Raw genomic sequence first — 12210 nt, 5'->3', positions numbered from 1 at the left:
GAAGTCTAATTTGTTGCTTATTTTTTAAAGATTAGAACCTTTTATGGGGCCGGCCCAGTGGCTGAGTGGTTAAGTGCACACATTCTGCTTCAGCGGCCCTGGGTTTGCTGGTTTGGATCCCGGGTGCGGACATGGCACCGCTTGGCACGCCATGCTGTGGTAGGCGTCCCATATATAAAGTAGAGGAAGATGGGCATGGATGTTAGCTCAGGGCCAGTCTTCCTCAGCAAAAAGAGGAGGATTGGCAGCAGATATCAGCTCAGGGCTAATCTTCCTCAAAACAAGAACAAAAACAAAACACAACAAGATTAGAACCTTTTGTGTGCTACTTAAGAAATCTTTTCTTAGTCCAAGGTCTCTTTCCTATGTTACCTTCTCAAAGGCTTATTGTTTTACCTTTTACATTCAAGTCTATGATCCGACTGAAATTTATTTCTACACACGGTGCGGTAGGGGTCAAGATTCATTTTTTCCCATATGGATATCCATTTGACTCAGACCCATGTATTGAAAAGAGCTACGTTCCTCCCATTGCCCTGTAGGGACAACTTTGTCACAAAATAAGTGACCTTATACTTATGGGTCTTTTTCTGCGCCCTTTATGCTGTTCTGTGGTTCTGTGGGGCTGTTTTTCTATCCTGTGCCAATATCACAACCATCTTAATTTCTTCTGCTTTATACTTAATATATGATAATGTGAGTCTTTTAACTGTTCTTTTTTAGGATTGTCTTGGCTGTGATTGGTCTTCTGTATTTCCTTGTACATTTTAGAATCAGCTTGTAAATTTCCACAAATATTTGCTGAAATTTTTATTGGAATCACATTGAATCCACAGATCAACTTGGAAAGAATGTAATTCTTTCCCATATTGAGTCTTCGGATCCATGAACATAGTATATCGCTATATTTATTTGGGTCGCCTTTAACTTTTCTCAGTAATGTTTTGTAGTTTTATGTATAGAGATCTTGTCCGTCATTTTCCCCCAAGTACTTGATGTTTTCTGGTGCATTTAAGTGATATCATTGGCGAGTATTTAGAAAGGCAATGGATTTTTTTTTTAATGTTGACCTTTCACCCAGGAACTTTGCTAAATTCACTTACTGATTGTAATCACGTATGTGTTAATTCTTTCAGTGCTTCCATGTATACAGGCATGTTGTCTGTGAACAGTGATGGTTTGTTCCTTCTCTCCAATTTTTATCCTTTAAATTTCCTTCTCTTGCTTTGTTACACTGAATAGGTTCTCCTGTACAATGTTGAACAGAAGTGGTGACAGTGAACAGCCTTGCCTTTCTCCTAAGCTCTGGGGGAAAACTTTCAATATTTTGCCGTTAAGTATGATGTTTGCTGTACTTTATGTTAGATATTGTATCATATTAAGGAAATTTCCTGCCTATTTCTAGTTGTTAAGATTTTTTATTCTGAATGAAGATTAAATTTTATTGAATGCTTTTTATGCATCTACTGAGATGATTTTGGTCCTTTATTTTGTCGACATTGTGAAATATGTTGATTTTTAAAAATCTCTTAGAATTATTAAATCACCTTGCTTCCTGAAATAAACCTCACTTGATCATGGTGTGTTATGGACATGTTTGTCAGTGTTTGTCAACATGACTCGATATTGTTTGTTTTTAAAATTTAGCCATTGTAATAGTCTGTAATGGTGTCCCATGTGGTTTTAATATGAATTTCCCTTCAGACTCAGGAATGAAATTGAGCATCTTTCATCCACTTATTCACCACTCACACATCTTCTTTTGTGAGGTGACTGTTCAAATCTTTTGCCCATTTAAAAAATTGTATTGTTTGTCTTTTTATTGTTGAGTTTTGAGAGTTCTTTGTATATTCTGGATATAAGTCCTATATTGGATGTGTGGTTGGCAAAGTTTTTTCTCAACCTGTGGCTTATCTTTTTAGTCTCTTAACAGTATCTTTTACAGAAGTAAAATTTTAAATTTTGATATAATCTAAGTTATCAATTTTTTCCTTTCTATACCATGCTTTTGGTGTCATATCTAAGAACACTTGGCTTATTCCAAGTTCTCAGAGATTTCCCCCCATATTTTCTTCTAAAAGTTTTATTGTTTTACATGTATCATTTAGGTCTGTAATCAATTTTGAGTTAGTTTTTGTATAACATGTGAGATAAAGATTGACAATCTTTTTTTTCCATATGACTATCCAAGTTTTTCAACCCAATTTGTGGGGAAAAAAGAAAACCCAGCGACCCTTTCTCAGTTAACCTGCCTGTGCCCCTTTGCAAAAAGTCAGTTGGCCATATTTGTGTGGTTCTATTTCTGGATTCTCTGCTCTGCTCCACTGATCTAGGCGTCTGTCCCTTCACCAACTCCACACTGAGTGCTGTTGCTTTACAGAAAGCCTTGATCTCAGGCAGTGTGAGTCCTGAAACCTTGTTGTTATTTTTAAAAGTTGTTTTGATTAGGGGCCGGCCCAGTGGTGCAGCAGTTAAGTTTGCACATTCCACTTTAGCAGCCCGGGGTTCATCAGTTCGGATCCCAGGTGTGGACATGGCACCGCTTGGCACGCCATGCTGTGGTAGGTGTCCCACGTATAAAGTAGAAGAAGATGGGCACAGATGTTAGCTCAGGGCTAATCTTCCTCAAAAAAAAAAAAATTGTTTTGATTATTCTAGTCCCTTTGCCTTTCCATGTAAATTTTAGAATTAGCTTATTGATTTTTCCAAAATTTTCCTAGGATTTTATTTGGGATTAGATTGAATCTGTAGATCAATTTGGAGATAATTGACAGCTTAACAGAATCGAGTCTTCCAATTCATGAACATGGTATAGCTCTTCATTTATTTAGGTGTTTTAAAATTTCTTTCATTAGTGTTTTCTAGTCTTCAGCATACAGATTTAAACCTGAGTATTTCACTTTTCCCAGTGCTGTTTCTTGATTTCAATTCTAATTGTTCATTGTGAGTATATAGGAATACATTTTTTTGTGTATATTGACTTATATTATGTGATCTTGCTAAACTCATTAGTTTATGGGTTTTTTAAATATAGATAATTATGTTGTGTGTGAATAGAAGGAGATTTCTTTCTTTCCTTCCAAGCTGTATGCCTTGTTTGCTTGTTTGTTGCACTGGCTAGGAATTCTCTCATGGTGTTGAATAGGAGGAATGAGAGCAGGCACCCTTGTCCCTGATCTTCACAGGAAAACATTTGGTCTTTCATTAAGTGTGACGTGAGTAATCCAGTACCAAATTCCAAACCAAGGGTCTGCTTTCTAGAGCCACTTTCTAAGCTTCAGTAAGCAGAACTGAGATGAAAAGGAAGTGCCACTAGTGTTTAGGGAGTACAGTCCCAGGGAAGCTGGAGTGAGAGAAAAAGAAAGGTGGAAGAACCAATATGAAGGTACCTTATTGAGCTGGTCACTGGTCAATGTTGATCACGATCGATTGCTTGATCCTGTAGAACCGTCTTGCACATGCCTGGGCATTGAGTGGATCCCACAGCATTTCAAGCGCCAGCAGCCACAGGAAGCCCATGGCGGGAGGAGCAGAAATGCTGTCAGGTTGTGCTGTGTGGAGTTGTCTATGCAGCATTGGTTGGGACAGAACGACTGGCCAAGACTCTCATAGACTGGTGCAGCTGCAAGGATTCAAGATGGCAATACGAGTACATGAGAAATCTGCTGTTCAGTCTGTCTCATCTGTTTTTTAAATTTTCATTTGCATACACGCATATGGCTTAAAGCATCAACTAGGTCCACAAGGCTATTATGAAAAACTGCAGCCTCCTGTCCCCTGTCCCTGAATTCCTCCATTTTCTGCTCCCCAGAGGCAAACAACTTCAATTCTTTTAACTGCTGTTTTTGGAATTTACCTCTATATCACTAAATAACATGCTTTATTGATCCTTTTTTTCCTTTCAATTTTAGGCATTATCTTCCAACTTTCCGCAACAGAAGATGAGGAACTAGCTGCCTTTCATCAGCACCACCCTACCTCCACCTTCTGCACATACACTCCCTGTCCCACCATTCTTCCAGTATAGTCAAATCACAATAAAGTTTACATTATTATGATTACATAGGTCCTATTCACTCCTGTGCCCTGTAGAACACTACAGTTATTTTCCTTTTCTTCTACAATCTTCTGTTTACCTTGTAGTTAATATTGTCTAGTTTTTATTTATTAGTTTGCTTAGTTTCCTGAGTAATTATCATGGATTCATCTCAAACCCTTCCCCAGCAGCACAAACTGCCTCTTGATACATCCAAGCACATCAACCTCCCAATTGCATCCTCTTGGAAGCATTTTCCACAGATCCTTCCTGTCTGTTCCAATCTCATCTGGCTGCTTTCCAGGCCTGTTGGGATCTGCCTTCCTCATCAGCTTTAGGATTCCCATTGTTTCTCTCATGTATTGGTTTCCCACCTCAACCTCTTTCTTGGTCTACCTTGTTTCGATGGAGCACATCCTCTAGTAAATTCCCAAGAAAGAATAGAAGGGAGTTAAACTTTTTGAGCCCACTTATTTCTGAAAACATCTTTCTTCTACCTTCACAATTGATTGATAGTTTGGTTGGGTATAGAATTCTAAGTTTGAAAAAATTTTTTGAGGATTTTGAAGGCATTTGCTCCATTGTGGTCTAACTCCAGTGGTGCTGTCAAGAAGTCCGATGCCATTCCGGTTCTTGATTTGTTGTATTTAACCCGGTTTTTCCTTGTCTGGGAGTGTGTGTGTGATTTTTAATTTGTTCTCAGTGATCTGAAATTTCACAAGGATGTGTCTTACTGTGCAAATATTTTCATCCATTTTGTTAGATACTTGGTGGATATTTCCAATCTGGGAACTCTTATCACTTAATTCAGAGAAACTTATTTGAATAACTTATTTGATTATTTAACACCCCCCCCACCCCCTTTTCTATTTTCTCTGTTCTTTGTGGGACTTCTCTTATTTGGATGTTAGATCTCCTGTTTTTGTTTTTTTTAAAGATTTTATTTTTCCTTTTTCTCCCCAAAGCCCCCTGGTACATAGCTGTGTATTTTTAGTTGTGGGTCCTTCTAGTTGTGGCATGTGGGATGCTGCCTCAGCATGGCTTGATGAACAGTGCCATGTCCACGCCCAGGATTCGAACCCACCAAACCCTGGGCCACCAAAGTGGAGTGTGTGAACTTAACCACTTGGCCATGGGGCCGGCCCCAAGATCTCCCATCTTGATTCTCTCATTTTCATGTCTTTTCTCTCCTATGCTTTGTCCTTTTGCTCTGTTTTCTGGAATATTTGCTCATCTGCAACCTTATCTTCCAGTCCTTCCACTAAGCTTTTAACTTGTGCTATCCAAGAGATATTTTTTGTTCTCAGAACGTTCCTTTTTAAAAACATCCTGTACTTGTTTAATGTGTGCTGTCTCTCTTCTGTCTTTGATGATACTAATGATATTTTTTTTGGCATCTTCTCCTCCTTCTTGTCATCATCATCTGAGTCCCCTCCAAATTGCTTTTTTCTCCATTTGCTATTGCTTGGCTCTGGGTGAGGGGCTTCCCTCATGAGCCTGGAGATCCTTGGCTTTTGCACCCAGAGGCTGCTTGGAAGCACAGAGCTCAGAGCTGGCTGCCCGCTGGACCCCACTGGAGGCTGATCTGTCTGGGCTCTTTCATTGGGGGACTCTTGATGTCACTGCCTTTAAGTCTTTCCTCCAGGCCTTCTGAGATCTGCAGAGAGTTACCTCTCAATCTCCTGCACAGAGGTTCACACCAAGCCTGGTTGCCAGTTGGTAGTATCAGTATTCAAAGTGAAGACCTTCTCCCACTTACCTTGTCTTCAGAGAGATGCCCGTGCCCCCGCTGGATCCGCTCTTCCCCTGTACAAAGTCCCTTGGTTCTCCCCTCCAGGGAATAAGCCATGTGTCTTCTGTGGGAATACGGTGGGGGCAGTCACCTTGGGGGGTGGGGGGATCTTGGTTACTGACTGCTCTTTAAACTGTCTTTCAACAAATCCCCTGTGGTTCAATCTGCTTTTTGCCTCTGCTGCCAGAAGTACCTGGCACTCGATTCCAGACCCTTTGGGGTTCTGTTTGTTCTGGAATTTCCTCATTGCCAGCTTAGGCAGAGAGGAAATTTTTTTTTTTGCACCCACTAAGTCAGTTCCCACTCATCAATCTGCTTTCCAATTTCAAAATTACCCCACTTTCTTTGTCACTCTAATATTTTAAAAATTCCTTTTTGTGCCGTTCTGGAGGAGATTCTGGAGGGAGTGGGGATAAATGCCTGTGTCTAATCTCTAGCTCTAAGCAGGAACCCTGGCTGCTCTTTTTTTCATTATATTTAATTCTTTTTTCTATTTCCCCAAACTTCTTAGTCATTTTAATCACAGCTATTTGTGGTCTCTATCTGCTCCATCTACCATCCGAGGTTCCTGGGGGGGTCCACGCCTCCCGTTGGTTTCGCCACTGACTCTCACTTACGACGGGCTCTTGTTTTGTGATTTTTCCCTGTGAGCTCATCTGCAGGGACCTTTGTCGGTCAGGACCCTGGGCAGCCCGGGTTCAGGTCGTGTTTGCTCGTATTGTTTCTGCCCAGTGCCCAGGGGTGTCGCCAGCCAGGGAGCCCTTTTTGTGTTAAGTTCTTGCTTTCAGGGTCTCTAGAGCACGACGGTGTAAATTTAACTCCCAGAGCCCTTGAGGATACGTCTCTGGTTAGGAATCCCTGGAGCAGCCCCGTATCTTACCGGAGGGCCTGGCTGTGGCAGATCAGCTTCCTGGTGATCCGTCTGAATGGTTTTTTAATTTTTATTTTTATTCTCATCCACCTTTTCACTGCGAATGGAAGAGTGGCTCGCAGGCGGGTCTCATTTTCAACTCTCTGCTTTGTGGAGCCCCAAGCCTGATTTCTTGTCCCCACAGGGACTGCACTGCCCACCCCCCAGGCTGCTGAGACCAAAGCCCCTGCCCTGCCCGCGCCCAGCGCAGCACCATCCCTCCTGCCTCCTGCTCTGCTTTTCAGCTGCTTCTTTGTTTTGATCCCTGGGGAGTGCCCCTCCTTTCCTGCAAGCTCAGCCATGCATTTAAAAGGGTGTTTGTTATATTTTAGCCACCATTTCCAAGGAGGACTTTGTAGCAGGCGGGTTCTCTGCTGTCTAAGTCACAATACTGCTGGAAATGGAAGTCCCGCCTGTTTGCTGTTTTCTGATGTCTTGTGCGTCTCCGCGTTCCCCACAGCAGAGCAGTAATAGAGGCCTCTGGAAGGGGAAATGGAATTGAATTGACACATTCCCACCTAATTGGGGATTTTGCCAGGGGCCACAGCAGTGTCAGGGTTCCTCCTGCAGTCCTGCTGTTTGGAGCAAGAGTCTCAGAGAATATTTAAGATCCATCCTGGGCTGGCCCCAGCCTACCGTGGGTACCCTCCTAGGCCTCCTGCCCTCCAGGCACACAGCTGACCACCAGCCCCATCTCACTCTTCTTTGAACTCGCTGTTCCCACCCCCTGGCCCAGGCGGAGTGGCGGCCCCAGCGCCTGGCAGCTCTCCGCACGGAGCTTCAGGGCTGTTGGCTCGCCGTCCAGCCTCCTCCACCGGACTCGCACTCCCCGGCGCCAGGCCCAGTTCCTTTCCAGTCTGTATCTCCAGCATCCTCGCGGTAACGCATAAACATCCGAGGCGCTCGATAAACGTGTCTAATGCGTGCAGGCGCGAGCCGGCATTCTCCCAGAACCAGCTCCAAGCACAGACCTCCTATTTTACAAAATTAAAGCAGCTGTTACAGCCGGGTCGCTAAACTCACCTTAACCTCCCTCCCGCGTGGCAGAGCCCCCTGCACTGTAGGAGCAGAACTAGCCTCTGGCGTTTTAATAGGGAGGTGGCAGCCATTGGGTTCAAACGGACTGTAATTAGCCCTCCCCAGAGCTGCGGGGTCTGCTCCTGGGGCAGGGGCAGGAGGCAGCTGAGCAGGAGGGAAAGATTTGCTCGCTGACTCCTCCCCCAGCTCCTCCCGTCCCCCTCTCCAGGGTGGGCGGGGTTCCAGGGCATAAGCTTGGGAAGAGACATCTCTTACCACAAGGGGACCTGGGTGCATGTCTCCCCAAAGCTGTGGCCCTCCGAAACTTTGTCTCTGTGGGTCCCTCATCTGCCAGGGCGGATGAGTGAGAGGAAGGTCCTAGTGCCCCAGTCATGGTGAGTTTGCAAAGCACTTTCCCTCTGATGAAGGAACCCTGGGAAGGGACTTGGCTGGGGTCACACATGGCAGGGGTCACACATGGCCGGGGGCGGGGGTGGTGGTGGTGGTGGTGTGGCTGCACTGTCCAGTTGGCAGCCATCAGCGACACGTCACCACTTAGCGAGCACACGGAATGTGGCCAGTCCAAATTGAGATGTGCCTTAGTCTAAAACACACACCAGATTTCCAAGACTTAGTATGAAAAACAAAAAAGTAAATATCTCCTTAATAATTTTAAATATGTATGACATGTCAAAAGGATAATATTTTGGATATATTAGACTAAATACAAATATTATTACAATAAATGCCACCAGTTTCTTTTTACTTTGTTTTAATGTGGCTACCAGGAAATTTTAAATCGCCCACGTGCATTTGTGGCTGGTGTCCTATTTCTACTGGACAGGCTGGTCTAGAGTCTGGGCCACGTGCCTCCCAAGCAGACCTCTGTCCTGTGCCGCCCTGGGCCCCCAGCAGGGCGGCGTGCTCCAGGACAGGAGGCATCTCTGCAGGCCGCCGCTTAGATGCTGGGGGTTTAGGTCTTGCTGTACCACCCAGGAGCTGTCTGACCGTCCCTGAGACAAGTCCCTTCACTCTGAGCCCCAGTTCCTCCTCTGTAAATGACACAGTTGTGCCCACAGGGGAACAGGGTGGCTTTCAGGATTCAGGATTCACAGAGAGCCCTTCCCGGTCGCCCATCGGTATCCTTGTCACACCGCCACTAGGCTGTGAGCAGCGCCAGGGCGGGGCCTCGTCTGCTGCATCCTGCACAGACAGGAGGCCAAGAATTCTGTGCTGAGCGAGTGAACCAGCGCTTGTCCAAGACCACGGGGCATTGGCTTATAGATGAAACCGTTTCTCTGGCTGTGGGGACGAGCCATTCTCAATCCATTTTCTGCATTTGCAGGTATCTCATATTCATGAGATGCACAGCCCTGGGTGCAACCAGATTTGGGAGCTACCCCTGTCCTGATTTGGGGCCCCTTGAAAGCAGAACTTGAGTTTAGGACTTGGGAGTGACTCCAGGAGTCAGGAGAGTGAGTCGGGGAGGAGGAGGAGCGATGGGGCGTCCTCTGCTGTGGGCGAGAGGAGGCTGGTTTCCACCAGGAGCTCCAGAAGCATGTGGAGACCCTCCCAAGACTGCCTTCCAGAAGACGGGAAGTGAGCATCTATCCACTGGCTCCTCTCCACCACTGCAGGTCACCCCGGGGCCTTTGCTGCCCACTTCTGAGCTGTCTAGTGGCTCAGGAGGCTTTGGGGAAAGCCCCACGGCAGAAAAGCGCCTGCTTGGGTGGCGCACTCGTCCACGGGAGTCAGGGCTGTCCATCTGTTGCAGCTGAAATCAGAAGTGGGATGAGGGATGTGATGGGGCACAAAATGTCTGCTACGGTCCCTGAAGTTTACAGACACCAAAAAGAATTCAGAATTGCTGCCGCACGTGGACAGAGATCAGTGGCTGAACTTGAGGGCTGGTGTGGACAGAATGGGCTGTGGCTTATGGGCAGTTTCTAGAAAGCTAGCTGAAACTTCCTTTGTTCATTCAGGCCCTCATTCATTCATTCATTCATTCGTTCGTCAACCATATTTATTGTCCACTGCCTCTGGGTCAGGCCCTGGCCCAGCCCAGAAAGGACGGCAGAAAGAAAGAGGGAGGGGTAAGGAGGTCATTATATCAACCAAGTGCAACCTTTCCTGATTCATAAATTAGGCAAGTCCCTTGCAAATTTCAGCCTTTTCATCTTCACAGGTAACAGCGTACCAATGCTGAGTGTCACCCATTATCGGTGACAGCACAACCGAAAGCTCCTGAGGAGGGTTCAGCCTGTCCCCTGGGTCAAGGAGGACTCGGAAATGAACTCACCCCCCCCATCCTACCTTCCTGCCTTCACTCAGCCTGCAACCCGTGAGCGCCCACTCAGTGTCAGGCTCGGTGCCAGATCTGGGGGTGCAACGGTGAGCGAGACGGAGCCCCTGCCCTCGGGAGCTCACGGTCTGGAGCGAGAGAAGGTACTACCCTTGCAGAGAATCCGGAGGCAGGCTCCAGGCCTGGGGAGGGGCGTGGAAGGGGCTGCAGCCTGCTGGGTCTTGGAAAGCTTTCTGGAGGAGGTGCAACTGAACAGTCACCCCAAGGCCTCTGGGCCCCAGATGTGAGCTTCTGGCACAGACCAGACCTGGCTGAACCCCATAAGTGGCTGCTTGGCAGAAGACATTGGCAAACTCAGGCTTATTCTGGGCCATTTGCATATCATTTGCATCTATCTGCATATGTGGTGGCACAGCCTGGTCTCTTATGCATTTAAATTGCAAGTTATTTGTCTCTCTTTGAAAGCTCTCATTTTTTTCCCAAGGGGGGCTGGCTCCATTTCACCTACTTGCCCTTATAATGCGAGACTATTGAGCTTGCCCAGCGCGGTGCAAGGCTGTAGATCTTGGGGCACAATATACGTTTGATATTCTGGCTTTCAGAGTACTTTGTTATGTTTAAGGGACCCATGACAGCCTGGTGCAGAAGGGAGTACTGCGCATGCGTGCCCTGTGTTACAGATGGGGAAACTGAGGCAGAATGATTGAGTGAGGTTGGGTACCTCACTTGCCATGATGGAGGCAGGACCACGGCTAGGGGCCAGGGCCCCCGATTTCTGAGCCCATGCTGAGAGGGCCCTGAGATGTCATCTCTTTGTGCAGATGGTCAAAGGAGGTCCAGAGAGGGGCAGGGACTTGCCCAAGGCCACCCAGCTCGTCCAGAATGCAGCCTTGGCCCCCACAGCTCTGCCTCAAGACAATGGGCTCCTCTGCGAAGGTGCTTGTTTTTGTGGCTGTGTCAGTGGCCTCTGCCCCTTCAGAGGGGACCCTCCCTGTAAATACCCAGTGTGTTGATTTCTCCTTATCTGGGTTGCTGTTTAAGCCCCATGAGTGATGTCACCCAACCTGGCCCGTCTCATTCAACTAGGACCTGACTTTGCCCAGGTGTGAGCTGGCTGGAGTCCTCGCTGGTCTTCTAGCTGAGGACTTTCTCCTGCCCAGAGGCACAGTGTGGGCTACCTCAGAGGATGGACATCCCTCCCTGGACTCAGCAGATGCACCTCTGACACGACTGTGAGAACCAAACTTGAGGCCATCACCTTGTATCCTGAAATGTGTCAACAGAGTAGAGTGGGTACTTACTCAGGGCCACGAATTGGGTCCAACTGACCATCATGTCATTGGGGATCTTTATTTACAAGAAGAGAACCATGTGATTCACTGTTAATAACAGCTCCCATTTACTGAGCACTTTACCATGTGTGGGCACGGGGTGGGGCTTTTGCTCAAGTTACTTCCATTCCTCATCCCGCAAGGCAGGGACTGTGATTCCGATAGCTGAGGCCACTGAGGCTCAGTGAGATGAAGGACTGTGTTCAAGGTCACACAGCAGAGTTTCAGAGTCAAGGCTCAACATCAGGGCTGGCTGGCTTCAGACCCCCCAAAATGGCCTGCATGTTCTACTAAACCATGTGACTTCCAATGTCAAGTCTAAAACTAGACCTAACACGAGCACTAAATTATAAGTCTTAGGCAGCATAATGTAAGGATTTACAAGGCACAGACTTGCTGGTACTGGAGGGATAGCTTATATCAGGTTAACTTTCTGCTGGTAACAATTATAAAATCTGGACAAAATATATAAAACAGATTTGTTTGGGATTACTGGAAAGTGACCAAAAGCAGGCAGAAACTGGAGGGGAAACAAGAAAACCACACTGGTGAGGGACATATTTATCTGGCTTTTCCCCTAAGGGCACTCCCTAGCTCATGTAGTGCATAGGGGATAGAGCTCAAGTGGAAAGCAGAAGCCTTATTGGCTGAGGAGTGGAAAGTTGTAGTTCAGGGCCCCCAGAGCAGCTAGAAATCAGGAGAGAAAAATCCCAGAAAAGAGAGCCACAGAGAGAGAAAACTCCCCTCCAGTTCTTGGCTAATTTTGGCATGCGGTGTGACTCTAAGGAACCCAGGGGAAAGCACAGCTGGATGGCTGGAAGG

The 12210-nt window shown here is 46.5% G+C and overlaps 2 long non-coding RNA genes across 3 annotated transcripts; one reads left to right on the top strand and one right to left on the bottom strand.

Moving 5' to 3' along the window:
* Positions 1-674: 674 nt before the first annotated feature.
* LOC139079764 (uncharacterized) lies at positions 675-7948 on the bottom strand. Of its 2 annotated transcripts, XR_011533697.1 has the most exons (3): positions 7762-7894; positions 5796-5919; positions 1415-3622 (listed from the first exon to the last, which is right to left on the bottom strand). It is a non-coding gene; the product is annotated as an uncharacterized lncRNA (long non-coding RNA). The 2 variants fall into 2 exon arrangements; XR_011533698.1 differs by lacking the exon at positions 5796-5919 and having other exon boundaries at positions 675-3622; positions 7762-7948.
* LOC139079765 (uncharacterized) lies at positions 1671-4061 on the top strand. Its single transcript, XR_011533699.1, has 2 exons — positions 1671-1769; positions 3912-4061. It is a non-coding gene; the product is annotated as an uncharacterized lncRNA (long non-coding RNA).
* Positions 7949-12210: the final 4262 nt, after the last annotated feature.

The sequence above is a fragment of the Equus przewalskii genome, chromosome 26 (assembly GCF_037783145.1).
Source record: "Equus przewalskii isolate Varuska chromosome 26, EquPr2, whole genome shotgun sequence".
Lineage (NCBI taxonomy): Eukaryota > Metazoa > Chordata > Mammalia > Perissodactyla > Equidae > Equus > Equus przewalskii.
The sequence above is the reverse complement of the archived record's forward strand: the minus strand, read 5'-3'. Positions and strand labels throughout refer to the sequence as shown.